Source organism: Triticum urartu, chromosome 6 (genome assembly GCF_003073215.2).
Source record: "Triticum urartu cultivar G1812 chromosome 6, Tu2.1, whole genome shotgun sequence".
Classification (NCBI taxonomy): Eukaryota; Viridiplantae; Streptophyta; class Magnoliopsida; order Poales; family Poaceae; genus Triticum; species Triticum urartu.
This window is the reverse complement of record NC_053027.1, coordinates 116,676,405-116,696,907: the sequence shown is the minus strand read 5'-3', so window position 1 is coordinate 116,696,907 and position 20,503 is coordinate 116,676,405.

The following is a 20,503-nucleotide window of genomic DNA, read 5'->3' as shown; positions in this document are numbered from 1 at the left end:
CCCTTGTAGATCACGAGCAGAAGTGTTCAAGAGAACGGGGTTGATGGAGTCGTACTCGTCGTGATCCAAATCACCGAAGATCCTAGCGCCGAACGGACGGCACCTCCGCGTTCAACACACGTATGGAGCGAGGACGTCTCCCGCGCCTTGATCCAGCAAGGAGGAGGGAGAGGTTGAGGAAGAGGGCTCCAATAGTAGCACGACGGCGTGGTGGTGATGAAGCTGCAGTACTCCGGCAGGGCTTCGCCAAGCTCTTACGGAGGAGGAGAGGTGTTGGGGAGGGGAGGGGCTGCGCCTTGGATGTTGTATGCAGCCCTCCCTTTGCCCCTCTATTTATAGGGGAAGGAGGAAGGGGGCCGGCCCCCTCTAGATGAGATCTAGAGGGGGGCGGCGGCCAAGGGGAGGGGGCTTGCCCCCCAAGCAAGGGGGGCGCCCCCTTTAGGGTTTCCCCCCAACCCTAGGCGCATGGGCCCAAAGGGGGGATGTGGCCAGCCCATGTAGGGCTGGTTCCCCTTTCCTCTACAGCCCATTAGGCCCTCCGAGAGAGGTGGACCCTCCAGGTGGACCCCCGGAACCCCTCCGGTGGCCCCGGTACAATACTGATATGCCCCCGAACCTTTCCGGTGACCGTATGACAACTTCCTACATATAAATCTTCACCTCCGGACCATTCCGGAACTCCTCGTGACGTCCGGGATCTCATCCGGGACTCCGAACAACATTCGGTAATCACATACAAGTCTTCCTAACAACCCTAGCATCACCGAACCTTAAGTGTGTAGACCCTACGGGTTCGGGAGACATGTAGACATGACCGGGACGACTCTTCGGTCAATAACCAACAGCGGGATCTGGATACCCATGTTGGCTCCCACATGCTCCACGATGATCTCATCGGATGATCCACGATGTCGAGGATTCAATCAATCCGTATACACTTCCCTTTGTCAATCGGTACGTTACTTTCCCGAGACTCGATCGTCGGTATCCCAATACCTCGTTCAATCTCGTTACCGGCAAGTCACTTTACTCGTACCGTAATGCATGATCCCGTGGTCAACCACTTGATCACATTGAGCTCATTATGATGATGCATTACCGAGTGGGCCCAGAGATACCTCTCCGTCATACGGAGTGACAAATCCCAGTCTCGATTCGTGCCAACCCAACAGACACTTTCGGAGATACCTGTAATGTACCTTTATAGTCACCCAGTTACGTTGTGACGTTTGGCACACCCAAGGCACTCCTACGGTATCCGGGAGTTGCACAATCTCATGGTCTAAGGAAATGATACTTGACATTCAGAAAAGCTACAGCAAACGAACTACACGATCTTTGAGCTAAGCTTAGGATTGGGTCTTGTCCATCACATCATTCTCCTAATGATGTGATCCCGTTATCAATGACATCCAATGTCCATAGTCAGGAAACCATGACTATCTTTTGATCAACGAGCTAGTCAACTAGAGGCTCACTAGGGACGTGTTGTGGTCTATGTATTCACACATGTATTACGATTTCCGGATAACACAATTATAGCATGAACAATAGACAATTATCATGAACAAAGAAATATAATAATAACCATTTAATTATTGCCTCTAGGGCATATTTCCAACAGTCTCCCACTTGCACTAGAGTCAATATTCTAGTTACATTGTGATGAATCGAACACCGATGCAGTTCTGGTGTTGATCATGTTTTGCTCTAGGGAGAGGTTTAGTCAACGGATCTGCTACATTCAGGTCCGTATGTACTTTACAAATCTATATGTCTCCATTTTGAACACTTTCACGAATGGAGTTGAAGCGACGCTTGATATGCCTGGTCTTCCTGTGAAACCTGGGCTCCTTCGCAAGGGCAATAGCTCCAATGTTGTCACATAAGAGAGTCATCGGGCCCGACGCATTGGGTATGACTCCTAGGTCGGTAATGAACTCCTTCACCCAGACTTCTTCTTGTGCTGCCTCCGAGGCTGCCATGTACTCCGCTTCACATGTAGATCCCGCCACAACGCTTTGCTTGCAACTGCACCAGCTTACTGCCCCACCATTCAAAATATACACGTATCCGGTTTGTGACTTAGAGTCATCTAGATCTGTGTCGAAGCTAGCATCGACGTAACCCTTTACAACGAGCTCTTCGTCACCTCCATAAACAAGAAACATTTCCTTAGTCCTTTTCAGGTACTTCAGGATATTCTTGACTGTTGTCCAGTGTTCCATGTCGTGATTACTTTGGTACCTTCCTACCAAACTTACGGCAAGGTTTACATCAGGTCTGGTACATAGCATAGCATACATGATAGACCCTATGGCTGAGGCATAGGGGACGACACTCATCTTTTCTCTATCTTCTGCCTTGGTCGGGCATTGAGCCGTGCTCAATCTCGTACCTTGCAATACAGGCAAGAACCCCTTCTTTGACTGATCCATTTTGAACTTCTTCAATATCTTGTCAAGGTACGTACTCTGTGAAAGACCTATGAGGCATCTCGATCTATCTCTATAGATCTTGATGCCTAATATATAAGCAGCTTCTCCAAGGTCCTTCATTGAAAAACACTTGTTCAAGTAGGCCTTTATGCTTTCCAAGGATTCTATATCATTTCCCATCAACAGTATGTCATCCACATACAATATGAGAAATGCTATAGAGCTCCCACTCACTTTCTTGTAAATGCAGGCTTCTCCATAAGTCTGCATAAACCCAAACGCTTTGATCATCTCATCAAAACGAATGTTCCAACTCCGAGATGCTTGCACCAGCCCATAAATTGAGCGTTGGAGCTTGCACACCTTGTCAGCATTCTTAGGATCGACAAAACCTTCTGGCTGCATCATATACAATTCTTCCTTAAGGAAACCATTAAGGAATGCCGTTTTGACGTCCATTTGCCATATCTCATGATCATAGAATGCGGCAATTGCTAACATGATTCGGACGGACTTCAGCTTCGCTACGGGTGAGAAAGTCTCATCGTAGTCAACCCCTTGAACTTGTCGATAACCCTTAGCGACAAGCGGAGCTTTATAGATGGTCACATTACCATCCGCGTCGGTCTTCTTCTTAAAGATCCATTTATTTTCTATGGCTCGCCGATCAATGGGCAAGTCAATCAAAGTCCATACTTCGTTTTCATACATGGATCCTATCTCGGATTTCATGGCTTCCAGCCATTTGTCGGAATCCGGGCCCGCCATCGCTTCTTCATAGTTCGAAGGTTCATCGTTCTCTAACAACATGATTTCCAAGACAGGGTTGCCGTACCACTCTGGTGCGGAACGTGTCCTCGTGGACCTTCGAATTTCAGTCGTAACTTGATTTGAAGTTTCATGATCATCATCATTAACTTCCTCTCTAGTCGGTGCAGGCACCTCAGGAACATTTTCTTGAGTTGCGCCACTTACCGGTTCAAGAGGTAACACTTCATCAAGTTCTACTTTCCTCCCACTTATTTCTTTCGAGAGAAACTCTTTCTCTAGAAAGGACCCATTCTTAGCAACAAAGATCTTGCCTTCGGATCTGAGGTAGAAGGTATACCCAACAGTTTCTTTAGGGTATCCTATGAAGTCGCATTTTTCCAACTTGGGTTCGAGCTTTTCAGGTTGAAGTTTCTTGACATAAGCATCACATCCCCAAACTTTTAGAAACGACAGCTTAGGTTTCTTCCGAAACCATAATTCATACGGTGTCATCTCAACAGATTTCGACGGAGCCCTATTTAAAGTGAATGCGGCAGTCTCTAAAGCATAGCCCCAAAATGACAGCGGTAAATCAGTAAGAGACATCATAGATCGCACCATATCTAGTAGAGTGCGATTACGACGTTCGGACACACCATTACGCTGAGGTGTTCCAGGCGGCGTGAGTTGTGAAACTATTCCACATTTTCTTAAGTGTGTGCCAAATTCGTGACTCAAGTATTCTCCCCCATGATCTGATCGCAAGAACTTGATTTTCCTGTCACGTTGATTCTCAACCTCACTCTGAAATTCCTTGAACTTTTCAAAGGTTTCAGACTTGTGTTTCATTAAGTAGACATACCCATATCTACTCAAGTCATCAGTGAGGGTGAGAACATAACGATAGCCACCGCGAGCCTCAACACTCATTGGACCGCACACATCAGTATGTATGATTTCCGATAAGTTGGTTGCTCGCTCCATTGTTCCTGAGAACAGAGTCTTGGTCATTTTACCCATGAGGCATGGTTCGCACGTGTCAAATGATTCGTAATCAAGAGACTCTAAAAGTCCATCTGCATGGAGCTTCTTCACGCGTTTGACACCTATGTGACCAAGGCGGCAGTGCCACAAGTATGTGGGGCTATCATTATCAACCTTACATCTTTTGGTATTCACACTGTGAATATGTGTAGCATTACGCTCGAGATTTATTAAGAATAAACCATTCAACATCGGAGCATGACCATAAAACATATCTCTCATATAAATAGAACAACCATTATTCTCGGATTTAAATGAGTAGCCATCTCGAATTAAACGAGATCCTGATACAATGTTCATGCTCAAAGCTGGCACTAAATAACAATTATTGAGGTTGAAAACTAATCCCGTAGGTAAATGTAGAGGTAGCGTGCCGACGGTGATCACATCGACCTTGGAACCATTCCCGATGCGCATCGTCACCTCGTCCTTCGCCAGTCTCCGCTTATTCTGCAGCTCCTGCTTTGAGTTACAAATGTGAGCAACCGCACCAGTTTCAAATACCCAGGAGCTACTACGAGTACTGGTAAGGTACACATCAATTACATGTATATCACATATACCTTTCGTGTTGCCGGCCTTCTTGTCCGCTAAGTATTTGGGGCAGTTCCGCTTCCAGTGACCACTTCCCTTGCAATAAAAACACTCAGTCTCGGGCTTGGGTCCATTCTTTGGCTTCTTCCCGGCAGCTTGCTTACCGGGCGCGGCAACTCCCTTGCCGTCCTTCTTGACGTTCTTCTTACCCTTGCCTTTCTTGAACTTAGTGGTTTTATTCACCATCAACACTTGATGTTCCTTTTTGACTTTTACCTCTACTGATTTCAGCATTGAATATACCTCAGGAATGGTCTTTTCCATCCCGTGCATATTAAAGTTCATCACAAAGCTCTTGTAGCTCGGTGGAAGCGACTGAAGGATTCTGTCAATGACCGCGTCATCCGGGAGATTAACTCCCAGCTGAGTCAAGCGGTTATGCAACCCAGACATTTTGAGTATGTGCTCACTGACAGAACTATTTCCTCCATCTTACAGCTGAAGAACTTGTCGGAGACTTCATATCTCTCGACCAGGGCATGAGCTTGAAAAACCATTTTCAGCTCTTCGAACATCTCATATGCTCCGTGTCTCTCAAAACGCTTTTGGAGCCCCGGTTCTAAGCTGTAAAGCATACCGCACTGAACGAGGGAGTAATCATCAGCACGTGACTGCCAAGCGTTCATAACTTCTTGGTTCTGTGGGACGGGTGCGTCACCTAGCGGTGCTTCTAGGACATAATCTTTCTTGGCAGCTATGAGGATGATCCTCAGGTTCCAGACCCAGTCCGTATAGTTGCTGCCATCGTCTTTCAGCTTGGTTTTCTCTAGGAACGCGTTGAAGTTGAGGACAATGTTGGCCATTTGATCTACAAGACATATTGTAAAGATTTTAGACTAAGTTCATGATAATTAAGTTCATCTAATCAAATTATTCAATGAACTCCCACTCAGATAGACATCCCTCCAGTCATCTAAGTATAACATGATCCGAGTTAACTAGGCCGTGCCGATCATCACGTGAGACGGACTAGTCACATCGGTGAACATCTTCATGTTGATCGTATATTCTATACGACTCATGCTCGACCTTTCAGTTTCTTGTGTTCCGAGGCCATGTCTGTACATGCTAGGCTCGTCAAGTCAACCTAAGTGTATTGCGTGTGTACATCTGGCTTACACCCATTGTATTCAAACGTTAGAATCTATCACACCCGATCATCACGTGGTGCTTCGAAACAACGAACCTTCGCAACGGTGCATAGTTAGGGGGAACACTTTCTTGAAATTATTACGAGGGATCATCTTATTTAAGCTACCGTCGTTCTAAGAAAATAAGATGTAAAACATGATAAACATCACATGCAATCAAAATAGTGACATGATATGGCCATTATCATTTGCTCCTTTTGATCTCCATCTTCGGGGCTCCATGATCATCGTTGTCACCGGCATGACACCATGATCTCCATCATCATGATCTCCATCATCATGTCTTCTTGAAGTTGTCTCGTCAATCTATTACTTCTACTACTATGGCTAACGCTTTAGCAATAAAGTAAAGTAATTACATGATGTTTATGTTGACACGCAGGTCATAAATAAATAAAGACAATTCCTATGGCTCCTGCCGGTTGTCATACTCATCGACATGCAAGTCGTGATTCCTATTACAAGAACATGATCATCTCATACATCACATATATCATTCATCACATCCTTTTGGCCATATCATATCACAACACTTGCTGCAAAAACAAGTTAGACGTCCTCTAATTATTGTTGCAAGTTTTACGTGGCTGCTATAGTTTTCTAGCAAGAACGTTTCTTACCTACCAAAACCACAACGTGAATGCCAATTTCTATTTACCCTTCATAAGGACCCTGTTCATCGAATCCGATCCGACTAAAGTGGGAGAGACATACACCCGCCAGCCACCATTATGCAACTAGTGCATGTCAGTCGGTGGAACCGGTCTCACGTAAGCGTACGTGTAAGGTTGGTCCGGGCCGCTTCATCCCGCGATGCTGCGAATCAAGATAAGACTAGTAACGGCAAGATAATTGACAATATCGACGCCCACAACTGCTTTGTGTTCTACTCGTGCATAGAACTACGCATAGACCTAGCTCATGATGCCACTGTTGGAACGTAGCAGAATTTTAAAATTTTCTACGCATCACCAAGATCTATCTATAGTCATCTAGCAACGAGGGAGAGAGGAGTGCATCTACATACCCTTGTAGATCATGAGCGGGCGTTCAAGAACGGGGTTAGTCGTACTCGTCTGTTGGGGAACGTAGCATAAATTCAAAAAAATTTTCCTACGTGTCACCAAGATCTATCTATGGAGTCATCTAGCAACGAGGGAGGAGTGGATCTACATACCCTTGTAGATCGCGCGCGGAAGCGTTCAAGAGAACGGGGTTGATGGAGTCGTACTCGTCGTGATCCAAATCACCGATGATCCTAGCGCCTGAACGGACGGCACCTCCGCGTTCAACACACGTACGGAGCAGCACGTCTCCTCCTTCTTGATCCAGCAAGGGGGAGGAGAGGTTGATGGAGATCCAGCAGCACGACGGCGTGGTGGTGGAAGTAGCGGGATTCCAACAGGGCTTCGCCAAGCGTGTGGGAGGAGGGAGATGTGTCAAGGGAGGGAGAGGGAGGCGCCAGGGCTTAGGGGCTGCCCTCCCTTCCCCCTATATATAGGGACCAAGGGTGAGGGGGAGGCGCTGCACCAAAAGCCAAAAGGTGTGCGAAGAGGAGTCCCTCCTCCCCAAGGCACCTCGGAGGTGCCTTCCCCCTTTAGGACTCTTCCTTTCCCTCTTCTCTTGGCACATGGGCCTCTTGGGGCTGGTGCCCTGCAATAGCCAAGGCGCACCCACCCGGTGGACCCCCGGGACCTTTCCGGTGGTCCCGGTACAATACCGGTGACCCCGAAACTTGTCCCGATGGCCGAAATAGCACTTCCTCTATATAATTCTTTACCTCCGGACCATTTCGGAACACCTCGTGATGTCCGGGATCTCATCCGGGACTCCGAACAACTTTCGGGTTACCGCATACTAATATCTCTATAACCCTAGCGTCACCGAACCTTAAGTGTGTAGACCCTACGGGTTCGGGAGACATGCAGACATGACGAGATGACTCTCCGGTCAATAACCAACAGCGGGATCTGGATACCCATGTTGGCTCCCACATGTTCCACGATGATCTCATCGGATGAACCACGATGTCAAGGACTTAATCAATCCCGTATACAATTCCCTTTGTCTAGCGGTACGATACTTGCCCGAGATTCGATCGTCGGTATCCCGATACCTTGTTCAATCTCGTTACCGGCAAGTCTCTTTACTCGTTCCGTAACACATCATCCCGTGATCAACTCCTTGATCACATTGTGCACATTATGATGATGTCCTACCGAGTGGGCCCAGAGATACCTCTCCGTTTACACGGAGTGACAAATCCCAGTCTCGATTCGTGCCAACCCAACAGACACTTTCGGAGATACCTGTAGTGTACCTTTATAGCCACCCAGTTACGTTGTGACGTTTGGCACACCAAAGCACTCCTACGGTATCGGGAGTTGCACAATCTCATGGTCTAAGGAAATGATACTTGACATTAGAAAAGCTTTAGCATACGAACTACATGATCTTGTGCTAGGCTTAGGATTGGGTCTTTTCCATCACATCATTCTCCTAATGATGTGATCCCGTTATCAACGACATCCAATGTCCATGGTCAGGAAACCGTAACCATCTATTGATCAACGAGCTAGTCAACTAGAGGCTTACTAGGGACATGGTGTTGTCTATGTATCCACACATGTATTTGAGTTTCCTATCAATACAATTCTAGCATGGATAATAAACGATTATCATGAACAAGGAAATATAATAATAATCAATTTATTATTGCCTCTAGGGCATATTTCCAACAGTCTCCCACTTGCACTAGAGTCAATAATCTAGTTCACATCGCCATGTGATTAACACTCAAGGTCACATCCCCATGTGACTAACACCCAAAGAGTTTACTAGAGTCAATAATCTAGTTCACATTACCATGTGATTAACACTCGATGAGTTCTGGGTTTGATCATGTTATGCTTGTGAGAGATGTTATAGTCAACGGGTCTGAATCTTTCAGATCCATATGTACTTCGCAAATCTCTATGTCATCTTGTAGATGCAGCTACTACGCTATATTTGGAGCCATTTCAAATAACTGTTCTACATGGAGCTATTCTAAATTGTTGCTCCATTATACATATCCGGTATCTCTACTCAGAGCTATCCGGATAGGTGTTAAGCTTGCATCGACGTAACTCTTTACGTCGAACTCTTTTACCACCTCCATAATCGAGAAAATTCCTTAGTCCACTAGTTACTAAGGATAACTTTGACCGCTGTCCTGTGATCCATTCTTGGATCACTCTTGTACCCCTTGACTGACTCATGGCAAGGCACACTTCAGGTGCGGTATACAGCATAGCATACTGTAGAGCCTATGTCTTAAGCATAGGGGACGACCTTCGTCCTTTCTCTCTATTCTTCTGCCGTGGTCGAGCTTTAAGTCTTAACTTCATACCTTACAACTCAGGCAAGAACTCCTTCTTTGACTGATCCATCTTGAACACCTTCAAGATCATGTCAAGGTATGTGCTCATTTGAAAGTACCATTAAGCGTTTTGATCTATCCTTATAGATCTTGATGCTCAATGTTCAAGTAGCTTAATCCAGGCTTTCCATTGAAAAATACTTTCCAAATAACCCTATATGCTTTCCAGAAATTCTACATCATTTCCGATCAACAACATGTTAACAACACATACTCATCGGAAATTCTATAGTGCTCCCACTCACTTCTTTGGTTTATGTTCAAAGAGTATTTGAAACATATGTGGGTTTTAGAAACTAGTAGAGTAGTTTCGTATGTAAGGATGAGGCTCTACGGATGAGGTTAGGAATCTTCCTAACGACCTCGAAACGTATGAATAATCGTAGAAAGTCCTAACTGTTTTGGAAGGCCAACATAGTGTATGTTGGAAAGGAGTTATTTTAGCAGCTCCTTTGTTACAAAACTGTAGGATAGACGTTCTAAAGTATTTATTACGTCATTAGCGATTATATCAAGGTTGTCTGAGAATCGTAGCGATGCTCACTCTTTCAGAGTAGCATCAGTTGAGGAACTTGAACAGCCTTTTGTAAAATTGCTGTTCAGCTCGAAAGAATTACCACTGTAAATGGTAGTAACAGGCAGAAGGAAAATTTAGGTAGACATGAGTTATCGTAATGCTGGTAGCTCGGCAAGACGGTTTCAGATGTGTTTGTTTTTATACATGGATCCTCTCTCGGATTTTATGGCCTCGAGCCATTTATCAGAATCCGGGCCCACCATCGCTTCTCCATAGCTCGTAGGTTCATTGTTGTCTAGCAACATGACTTCCAAGACAGGATTACGTACCACTCTGAAGTAGTACGCATCCTTGTCATCCTACGAGGTTTGGTAGTGACTTGATCTGAAGTTTCATGATCACTATCATAAGCTTCCACTTCAATTGGTGTAGGTGCCACAGGAACAACTTCCTGTGCCCTGCCACACACTAGTTGAAGAGACGGTTCAATAACCTCATCAAGTCTCCACCATCCTCCCACTGAATTCTTTCGAGAGAAACTTTTCCTCGAGAAAGGACCCGATTCTAGAAACAATCCCTTATTGCTTTCGGATCTGAGACAGGAGGTATACCCAACTGTTTTGGGTGTCCTATGAAGATGCATTTATCCGCTTTGCGTTCGAGCTTATCAGCCTGAAACTTTTTCACATAAGCTTCGCAGCCCCAAACTTTTAAGAAATGACAGCTTAGGTTTCTCTAAACCATAGTTCATACGGTGTCATATCATCGGAATTACGTGGTGCCCTATTTAAAGTGAATGTGGTTGTCTCTAATGCCTAACCCATAAACCATCGTGGTAATTCGACAAGAGACATCATGGTATGCATCATATCCAATAGGGTGCAGTTATGATGTTTGGACACACCATCACACTACGGTGTTCCAGGCTGTATTAGTTGTGAAACAATTTCCACAATGTCTTAATTCTGTGCCAAACTCGTAATTCAGATATTCATCTCTATGATCATATCATATATACTTTATCCTCTTGTCACGACGATCTTTCAACTTCACCCTGAAACTACTTGAACCTTTCAATAATTCAGACTCGTGATTCATCAAGTAAATATACTCAATATCTACTCAAATCATCTGTGAAGTAAGAACATAACGATATCCACTACATGCCTCGGCACTCATTGGATTGCACACATCAAAATGTATTACTTCCAACAAGTTGCTTTCTAGTTCCATTTTACTGAAAACGAGGCTTTTAGTCATCTTGCCCATGTGGTATGATTTGCATGTCTCAAGTGATTCAAAATCAAGTGAGTCCAAACGATCCATCTGTATAGAGTTTCTTCATGCATATCTACCAACAAACATGGTTCGCATGTCTCAATCCTTTCAAAAACGAGTGAGCCCAAAGATCCATCAACATGGAGCTTCTTCATGCGTTTTATACCGATATGACTTAAGTGGAAGTGCCACAAGTAGGTGGTACTATAATTACTATCTTTTGGCATGAACATGTGTATCACTACGATCGAGATTCAATAAACCATTCATTTCAGGTGTAAGACCATTTGAAGGTATTATTCAAATAAACAGAGTAACCATTATTCTCTTTAAATGAATAACCGTATTGTGATAGACATAATGCAATCATGTCTATGCTCAACGCAAACACCAAATAACAATTATTTAGGTTTTAATACCAATCTCGATGGTAGAGGGAGCGTGCGATGCTTGATCATATCAACCCTGGAAACACTTCCAACACATATCGCCAGCTCACCTTTAGCTAGTCTCCGTTTATTCCGTAGCCTTTTGTTTCGAGTTACTAACACTTAGCAACCGAACCGGTATCTAATACCCTGGTGCTACTAGGAGTACTAGTAAAGTACACATCAACACAATGTATATCCAATATACTTCTATCGACCTTGCCAGCCTTCTCATCTACCAAGTATCTAGGGTAATTCTGATGCAGTGGCTGTTCCCCTTATTACAGAAGCACTCAGTCTCGGGTTTGGGTTCAACCTTGGGTTTCTTCACTAGAGCAGCAGCTGAATTGCCGTTTCATGAAGTATCCCTTTGTTCCCTTGCCCTTCTTGAAACTAGTGGTTTCACCAACCATCAACAATTGATGCTCCTTCTTGATTTCTACTTTCGCGGTGTCAAACATCGCGAATATCTCAAGGATCATCATATAGGTCCCTGATATATCATAGTTCATCACGAAGCTCTAGCAGCTTGGTGGTAATGGCTTCGGAGAACCATCACTATTTCATCTGGAAGATCAACTCCCACTCGATTCAAGCGATTGTTGTACTCAGACAATCTGAGCACAAGTTCAACAATTGAGCTTTTCTCCCTTAGTTTGCAGGCTAAGAAAATCGTCGGAGGTCTCATACCTCTTGACGTGGGCACGAGCCTGAAATCCCAATTTCAGCCCTCGAAACATCTCATATGTTTCACGACGTTTCAAAACGTCTTTGGTGCCTCAACTCTAAGCCGTTTAACTGAACTATCACGTAGTTATCAAAATGTGTATGTGAGATGTTCGCAACATCCATAGACAACGTTCGAGGTTCAGCACACTGAGCGGTGCATTAAGGACATAAGCCTTCTATGAAGCAATGAGGACAATCCTCAGTTTACGGACCTAGTCCGCATAATTGCTACTATCAACTTTCAACTAAATTTTCTCTAGGAACATAACTAAACAGTAGAACTGAAGCGCGAGCTACGACATAATTTGCGAAGACCTTTTGACTATGTTCAGGATAATTAAGTTCATCTTATGAACTCCCACTCAGATAGACATCCCTCTAGTCATCTAAGTGATTACATGATCCGAGTCAACTAGGCCGTGTCCAATCATCATGTGAGACGGACTAGTCATCATCGGCGAACATCTTCATGTTGATCGTATCTACCATACGACTCATGCTCGACCTTTCGGTCTTCTATGTTCTGAGGCCATGTCTGTACACATGCTAGGCTCGTCAAGTCAACCTAAGTGTTTTGCGTGTGTAAATCTGTCTTACACCCGTTGTATGTGAATGTTAGAATCTATCACACCCGATCATCACGTGGTGCTTCGAAACAACGAACTATCGCAACGGTGCACAGTTAGGGGGAACACCTTCTTGAAATTTTAGTGAGGGATCATCTTATTTACTACCATCGTTCTAAGTAAACAAGATGCATAAACATGATAAACATCACATGCAATCAAATAATAGTGACATGATATGGCCAATATCATATAGCTCCTTTGATCTCCATCTTGGGGCTCCATGATCATCTTGTCACCGGCATGACACCATGATCTCCATCATCATGATCTCCATCATCGTGTCTTCATGAAGTTGTCTCGTCAACTATTACTTCTACTACTACAGCTAACGGTTAGCAATAAAGTAAAGTAATTACATGACGTTTATGTTGACATGCAGGTCATAAATAAATAAAGACAACTCCTATGGCTCCTGCCGGTTGTCATACTCATCGACATGCAAGTCGTGATTCCTATTACAAGAACATGATCAATCTCATACATCACATATATCATTCATCACATCCTTTTGGCCATATCACATCACATAGCATACGCTGCAAAAACAAGTTAGACGTCCTCTAATTGTTGTTTGCATGTTTTACGTGGCTGCTATGGGTTTCTAGCAAGAACGTTTCTTACATACGCAAAAACCACAACGTGATATGCCAATTGCTATTTACCCTTCATAAGGACCCTTTTCATCGAATCCGATCCGACTAAAGTAGGAGAGACAGACACCCGCCAGCCACCTAATGCAACTAGTGCATGTCAGTCGGTGGAACCGGTCTCACGTAAGCGTACGTGTAAGGTTGGTCCGGGCCGCTTCATCCCACGATGCCGCCGAATAAAGATAAGACTAGTAACGGCAAGCATATTGAACAAAATCAACGCCCACAACTACTTTGTGTTCTAGTCGTGCATAGAAACTACGCATAGACCTAGCTCTGATACCACTGTTGGGGAACGTAGCATAAATTCAAAATTTTCCTACGTGTCACCAAGATCTATCTATGGAGTCATCTAGCAACGAGGGAGGAGTGGATCTACATACCCTTGTAGATCACGCGCGGAAGCGTTCAAGAGAACGGGGTTGATGGAGTCGTACTCGTCGTGATCCAAATCACCGATGATCCTAGCGCCGAACGGACGGCACCTCCGCGTTCAACACACGTACAGAGCAGCGACGTCTCCTCCTTCTTGATCCAGCAAGGGGGGAGGAGAGGTTGATGGAGATCCAGCACGACGGCGTGGTGGTGGAAGTAGCGGGATTCCAACAGGGCTTCGCCAAGCGCTGCGGGAGGAGGGAGATGTGTCATGGGAGGGAGAGGGAGGCGCCAGGGCTTAGGTATGGTTGCCCTCCCTTTCCCCCACTATATATAGGGCCAAGGGAGGAGGGGGGCGCAGCCTTGGCCCTTCCTCCAAGGAAGGGTGCGGCCAGGGAGGAGTCCCTCCTCCCCAAGGCACCTCGGAGGTGCCTTCCCCCTTTAGGACTCTTCCTTTTTCTCTTCTCTTGGCGCAGCGCAGCCTTGGCCCTTCCTCCAAGGAAGGGTGGTGCCCTTGGCCCATATAGGCCTAGGCGCACTCCCCTACAGCCCATGTGGCCCCCCCGGGGCAGGGGTGGCCCCACCCGGTGGACCCCCGGGACCCTTCCGGTGGTCCCGGTACAATACCGGTGACCCCAAAACTTGTCCCGATGGCCGAAATAGCACTTCCTATATATAATTCTTTACCTCCGGACCATTCCAGAACTCCTCGTGACGTCCGGGATCTCATCCGGGACTCCGAACAACTTTCGGGTTACCGCATACTAATATCTCTATAACCCTAGCATCACTGAACCTTAAGTGTGTAGACCCTACGGGTTCGGGAGACATGCAGACATGACCGAGATGACTCTCTGGTCAATAACCAACAGCGGGATCTGGATACCCATGTTGGCTCCCACATGTTCCACGATGATCTCATCGGATGAACCACGATGTCAAGGACTTAATCAATCCCGTATACAATTCCCTTTGTCTAGCGGTACGATACTTGCCCGAGATTCGATCGTCGGTATCCCGATACCTTGTTCAATCTCGTTACCGGCAAGTCTCTTTACTCGTTCCGTAACACATCATCCCGTGATCAACTCCTTGATCACATTGTGCACATTATGATGATGTCCTACCGAGTGGGCCCAGAGATACCTCTCCGTTTACACGGAGTGACAAATCCCAGTCTCGATTCGTGCCAACCCAACAGACACTTTCGGAGATACCTGTAGTGTACCTTTATAGCCACCCAGTTACGTTGTGACGTTTGGCACACCCAAAGCACTCCTACGGTATCCGGGAGTTGCACAATCTCATGGTCTAAGGAAATGATACTTGACATTAGAAAAGCTTTAGCATACGAACTACAGATCTTGTGCTAGGCTTAGGATTGGGTCTTGTCCATCACATCATTCTCCTAATGATGTGATCCCGTTATCAACGACATCCAATGTCCATGGTCAGGAAACCGTAACCATCTATTGATCAACGAGCTAGTCAACTAGAGGCTTACTAGGGACATGGTGTTGTCTATGTATCCACACATGTATCTGAGTTTCCTATCAATACAATTATAGCATGGATAATAAACGATTATCATGAACAAGGAAATATAATAATAATCAATTTATTATGGCCTCTAGGGCATATTTCCAACATCGTCGTGATCCCAATTCACCGAAGATCCTAGCGCCGAACGGACGGCACCTCCGCGTTCAACACACGTACGGAGCGAGGACGTCTCCCGCGCCTTGATCCAGCAAGGAGGAGGGAGAGGTTGAGGAAGAGGGCTCCAACAGCAGCACGACGGCGTGGTGGTGGTGAAGCTGCAGTACTCCGGCAGGGCTTCGCCAAGCTCTTACGGAGGAGGAGAGGTGTTGGGGAGGGGAGGGGCTGCGCCTTGGATGTTGTATGCAGCCCTCCCCTTGCCCCTCTATTTATAGGGGAAGGAGGAAGGGGGCCGGCCCCCTCTAGATGAGATCTAGAGGGGGGGCGGCGGCCAAGGGGAGGGGGCTTGCCCCCCAAGCAAGGGGGGCCCCCTTTAGGGTTTCCCCCCAACCCTAGGCGCATGGGCCCAAGGGGGGATGCGGCCAGCCCATGTAGGGCTGGTTCCCCTTTCCTCTACAGCCCATTAGGCCCTCCGAGAGAGGTGGCCCCTCCCGGTGGACCCCCGGAACCCCTCCGGTGGCCCCGGTACAATACCGATATGCCCCCGAACCTTTCCGGTGACCGTATGACAACTTCCTACATATAAATCTTCACCTCCGGACCATTCCGGAACTCCTCGTGACGTCCGGGATCTCATCCGGGACTCCGAACAACATTCGGTAATCACATACAAGTCTTCCTAACAACCCTAGCGTCACCGAACCTTAAGTGTGTAGACCCTACGGGTTCGGGAGACATGCAGACATGACCGAGACGACTCTCCGGTCAATAACCAACAGCGGGATCTGGATACCCATGTTGGCTCCCACATGCTCCACGATGATCTCATCGGATGAACCACGATGTCGAGGATTCAATCAATCCGTATACAATTCCCTTTGTCAATCAGTACGTTACTTGCCCGAGACTCGATCGTCGGTATCCCAATACCTTGTTCAGTCTCGTTACCGGCAAGTCACTTTACTCGTACCGTAATGATGATCCCGTGATCAACCACTGTTGGAAATATGCCCTAGAGTCAATAATAAAAGCATTATTATTATATTTCCTTGTTCATGATAATTGTCTTTATTCATGCTATAATTGTGTTATCCGGAAATCGTAATACATGTGTGAATAACAGACACCAACATGTCCCTAGTAAGCCTCTAGTTGACTAGCTCGTTGATCAACAGATAGTCATGGTTTCCTGACTATGGACATTGGATGTCATTGATAACGAGATCACATCATTAGGAGAATGATGTGATGGACAAGACCCAATCCTAAACATAGCACAAGATCGTATAGTTCGTTTGCTAGAGTTTTTCCAATGTCAAGTATCTTTTCCTTAGACCATGAGATCGTGTAACTCCTGGATACCGTAGGAGTGCTTTGGGTATACCAAACGTCACAACGTAACTGGGTGACTATAAAGGTAGACTACGGGTATCTCCGAAAGTGTCTGTTGGGTTGACATGGATCAAGACTGGGATTTGTCACTCCGTATGACGGAGAGGTATCACTGGGCCCACTCGGTAATGCATCATCATAATGAGCTCAAAGTGACCAAGTGTCTGGTCACGGGATCATGCATTACGGTACGAGTAAAGTGACTTGCCGGTAACGAGATTGAACGAGGTATTGGGATACCGACGATCGAATCTCGGGCAAGTAACATATCGATTGACAAAGGGAATTGTATACGGGGTTGCTTGAATCCTCGACATCGTGGTTCATCCGATGAGATCATCGTGGAGTATGTGGGAGCCAACATGGGTATCCAGATCCCGCTGTTGGTTATTGACCGGAGAGTCGTCTCGGTCATGTCTACATATCTCCCGAACCCGTAGGGTCTACACACTTAAGGTTCGGTGACACTAGGGTTGTAGGGATATGTATATGCAGTAACCCGAATGTTGTTCGGAGTCCCGGATGAGATCCCGGACGTCACGAGGAGTTCCGGAATGGTCCGGAGGTAAAGAATTATATATAGGAAGTGCTGTTTCGGCCATCGGGACAAGTTTCGGGGTCACCGGTATTGTACCGGGACCACCGGAAGGGTCCCGGGGGTCCACCGGGTGGGTCCACCTGCCCCGGGGGCCACATGGGCTGTAGGGGGTGCGCCTTGGCCTACATGGGCCAAGGGCACCAGCCCCAAGGGGCCCATGCGCCTAGGGTTTCCAAAGGGGAAGAGTCCCACAAGTGGAAGGCACCCCTAGGTGCCTTGGGGGGAGGGAAACCTCCCTTGGCCGCCGCCCCTAGGAGATTGGATCTCCTAGGGCCGCCGCCCCCCAAGTGATCTCCTAGGGCCGGCGCCCCCCCTTGGCCCTCCTATATATAGTGGGGGAAGGAGGGCTTTTTCATCCATGCCTTTGGTTGCCTCCTTCTCCCTCTCCAACACCTCCTCCTCCTCCATAGCGCTTGGCGAAGCCCTGACGGAGTACTGCAGCTCCATCACCACCACGCCGTCGTGCTGCTGCTGGAGCCATCTTCCTCAACCTCTCCTTCCCTCTTGCTGGATCAAGAAGAAGGAGACGTTACGCTGACCGTACGTGTGTTGAACGCGGAGGTGCCGTCCGTTCGGTGCTAGGATCTCCGGTGATTTGGATCACGTCGTGTTCGACTACCTCATCCCCGTTCTTTGAACGCTTCCGCTCGCGATCTACAAAGGTATGTAGATGCATCCGATCACTCGTTGCTAGATGAACTCATAGATGGATCTTGGTGAAACCGTAGGAAATTTTTGTTTTCTGCAACGTTCCCCAACAGTGGCATCATGAGCTAGGTCTATGCGTAGTTCTCTTGCACGAGTAGAACACAATTTGTTGTGGGCGTTGATGTTGTCAACTTTCTTGCCGCTACTAGTCTTATCTTGCTTCAACGGTATTGTGGGATGAAGCGGCCCGGACCAACCTTACACGTACGCTTACGTGAGACCGGTTCCACCGACTAACATGCACTAGTTGCATAAGGTGGCTGGCGGGTGTCTGTCTCTCCTACTTTAGTTGGAGCGGATTCGATGAAAAGGGTCCTTATGAAGGGTAAATAGAAGTTGACAAATCACGTTGTGGCTTTCACGTAGGTAAGAAAACGTTCTTGCTAGAACCCTATTTCAGCCACGTAAAACTTGCAACAACAATTAGAGGACGTCTAACTTGTTTTTGCAGCAAGTGCTTTGTGATATGATATGGCCAAAGTTGTGATGAATGATGAATGATCTATATGTGATGTATGAGATGTTCATGCTATTGTAATAGGAATCACGACTTGCATGTCGATGAGTATGACAACCGGCAGGAGCCATAGGAGTTGTCTTTATTTTTTGTATGACCTGCGTGTCATTGAGAAACGCCATGTAAATTACTTTACTTTATTGCTAAACGCGTTAGCCATAGTAGTAGAAGTAATAGTTGGCGAGCAACTTCATGGAGACACGATGATGGAGATCATGATGATGGAGATCATGGTGTCATGCCGGTGACAAGATGATCATGGAGCCCCAAGATGGAGATCAAAGGAGCTATGTGATATTGGCCATATCATGTCACTATTATTATTTGATTGCATGTGATGTTTATCATGTTTTGCATCTTGTTTACTTAGAACGACGGTAGTAAATAAGATGATCCCTCATAATAATTTCAAGAAAGTGTTCCCCCTAACTGTGCACCGTTGCGACAGTCGTTGTTTCGAAGCACCACGTGATGATCGGGTGTGTAGATTCTAACGTTCACATACAACGGGTGTAAGACAGATTTACACATGCAAACACTTAGGTTGACTTGACGAGCCTAGCATGTGTATAGACATGGCCTCGGAACACAGAAGACCGAAAGGTCGAGCATGAGTCGTATAGAAGATACGATCAACATGAAGATGTTCACCGACGTTGACTAGTCCGTCTCACGTGATGATCGGACACGGCCTAGACTCGGATCATGTTATACTTAGATGACTAAGAGGGATGTCTATCTAAGTGGGAGTTCATTGAATAATTTGATTAGATGAACTTAATTATCATGAACTTAGTCTAAAATCTTTACAATATGTCTTGTAGATCAAATGGCCAACGTAGTCCTCAACTTCAACGCGTTCCTAGAGAAAACCAAGCTGAAAGACGATGGCAGCAACTACACGGACTGGGTCCGGAACCTGAGGATCATCCTCATAGCTGCCAAGAAAGATTATGTCCTACAAGCACCGCTAGGTGATCCACCCGTCCCACAGAACCAAGACGTTATGAACGCTTGGCAGACACGTGCTGATGACTACTCCCTCGTTCAGTGCGGCATGCTTTACAGCTTAGAGCCGGGGCTCCAAAAGCGTTTTGAGAGACATGGAGCATATGAGATGTTCGAAGAGCTGAAAATGGTTTTTCAAGCTCATGCCCGAATCGAGAGATATGAGGTCTCCGACAAGTTCTTCAGCTGTAAGATGGAGGAAAATAGTTCTGTCAGTGAGCACATACTCACTATGTCTGGGTTACATAACCGCTTGACTCAGCTGGGAGTTAATCTCCCGGATGACGCGGTCATTGACAGAATCCTTCAGTCGCTTCCACCGAGCTACAAGAGCTTTGTGATGAACTTCAATATGCAGGGGATGGAAAAGACCATTCCTGAAGTATTTGCAATGCTGAAATCAGCAGAGGTAGAAGTCAAAAAGGAACATCAAGTGTTGATGGTGAATAAAACCACTAAGTTCAAGAAGGGCAAGGGTAAGAAAGCCTTCAAGAAGGACGGCAAGGGAGTTGCCGCGCCCGGCAAGCAAGCTGCCGGGAAGAAGCCAAAGAATGGACCCAAGCCCGAGACTGAGTGCTTTTATTGCAAGGAAGTGGTCTACTGAAAAATCTCTCTCT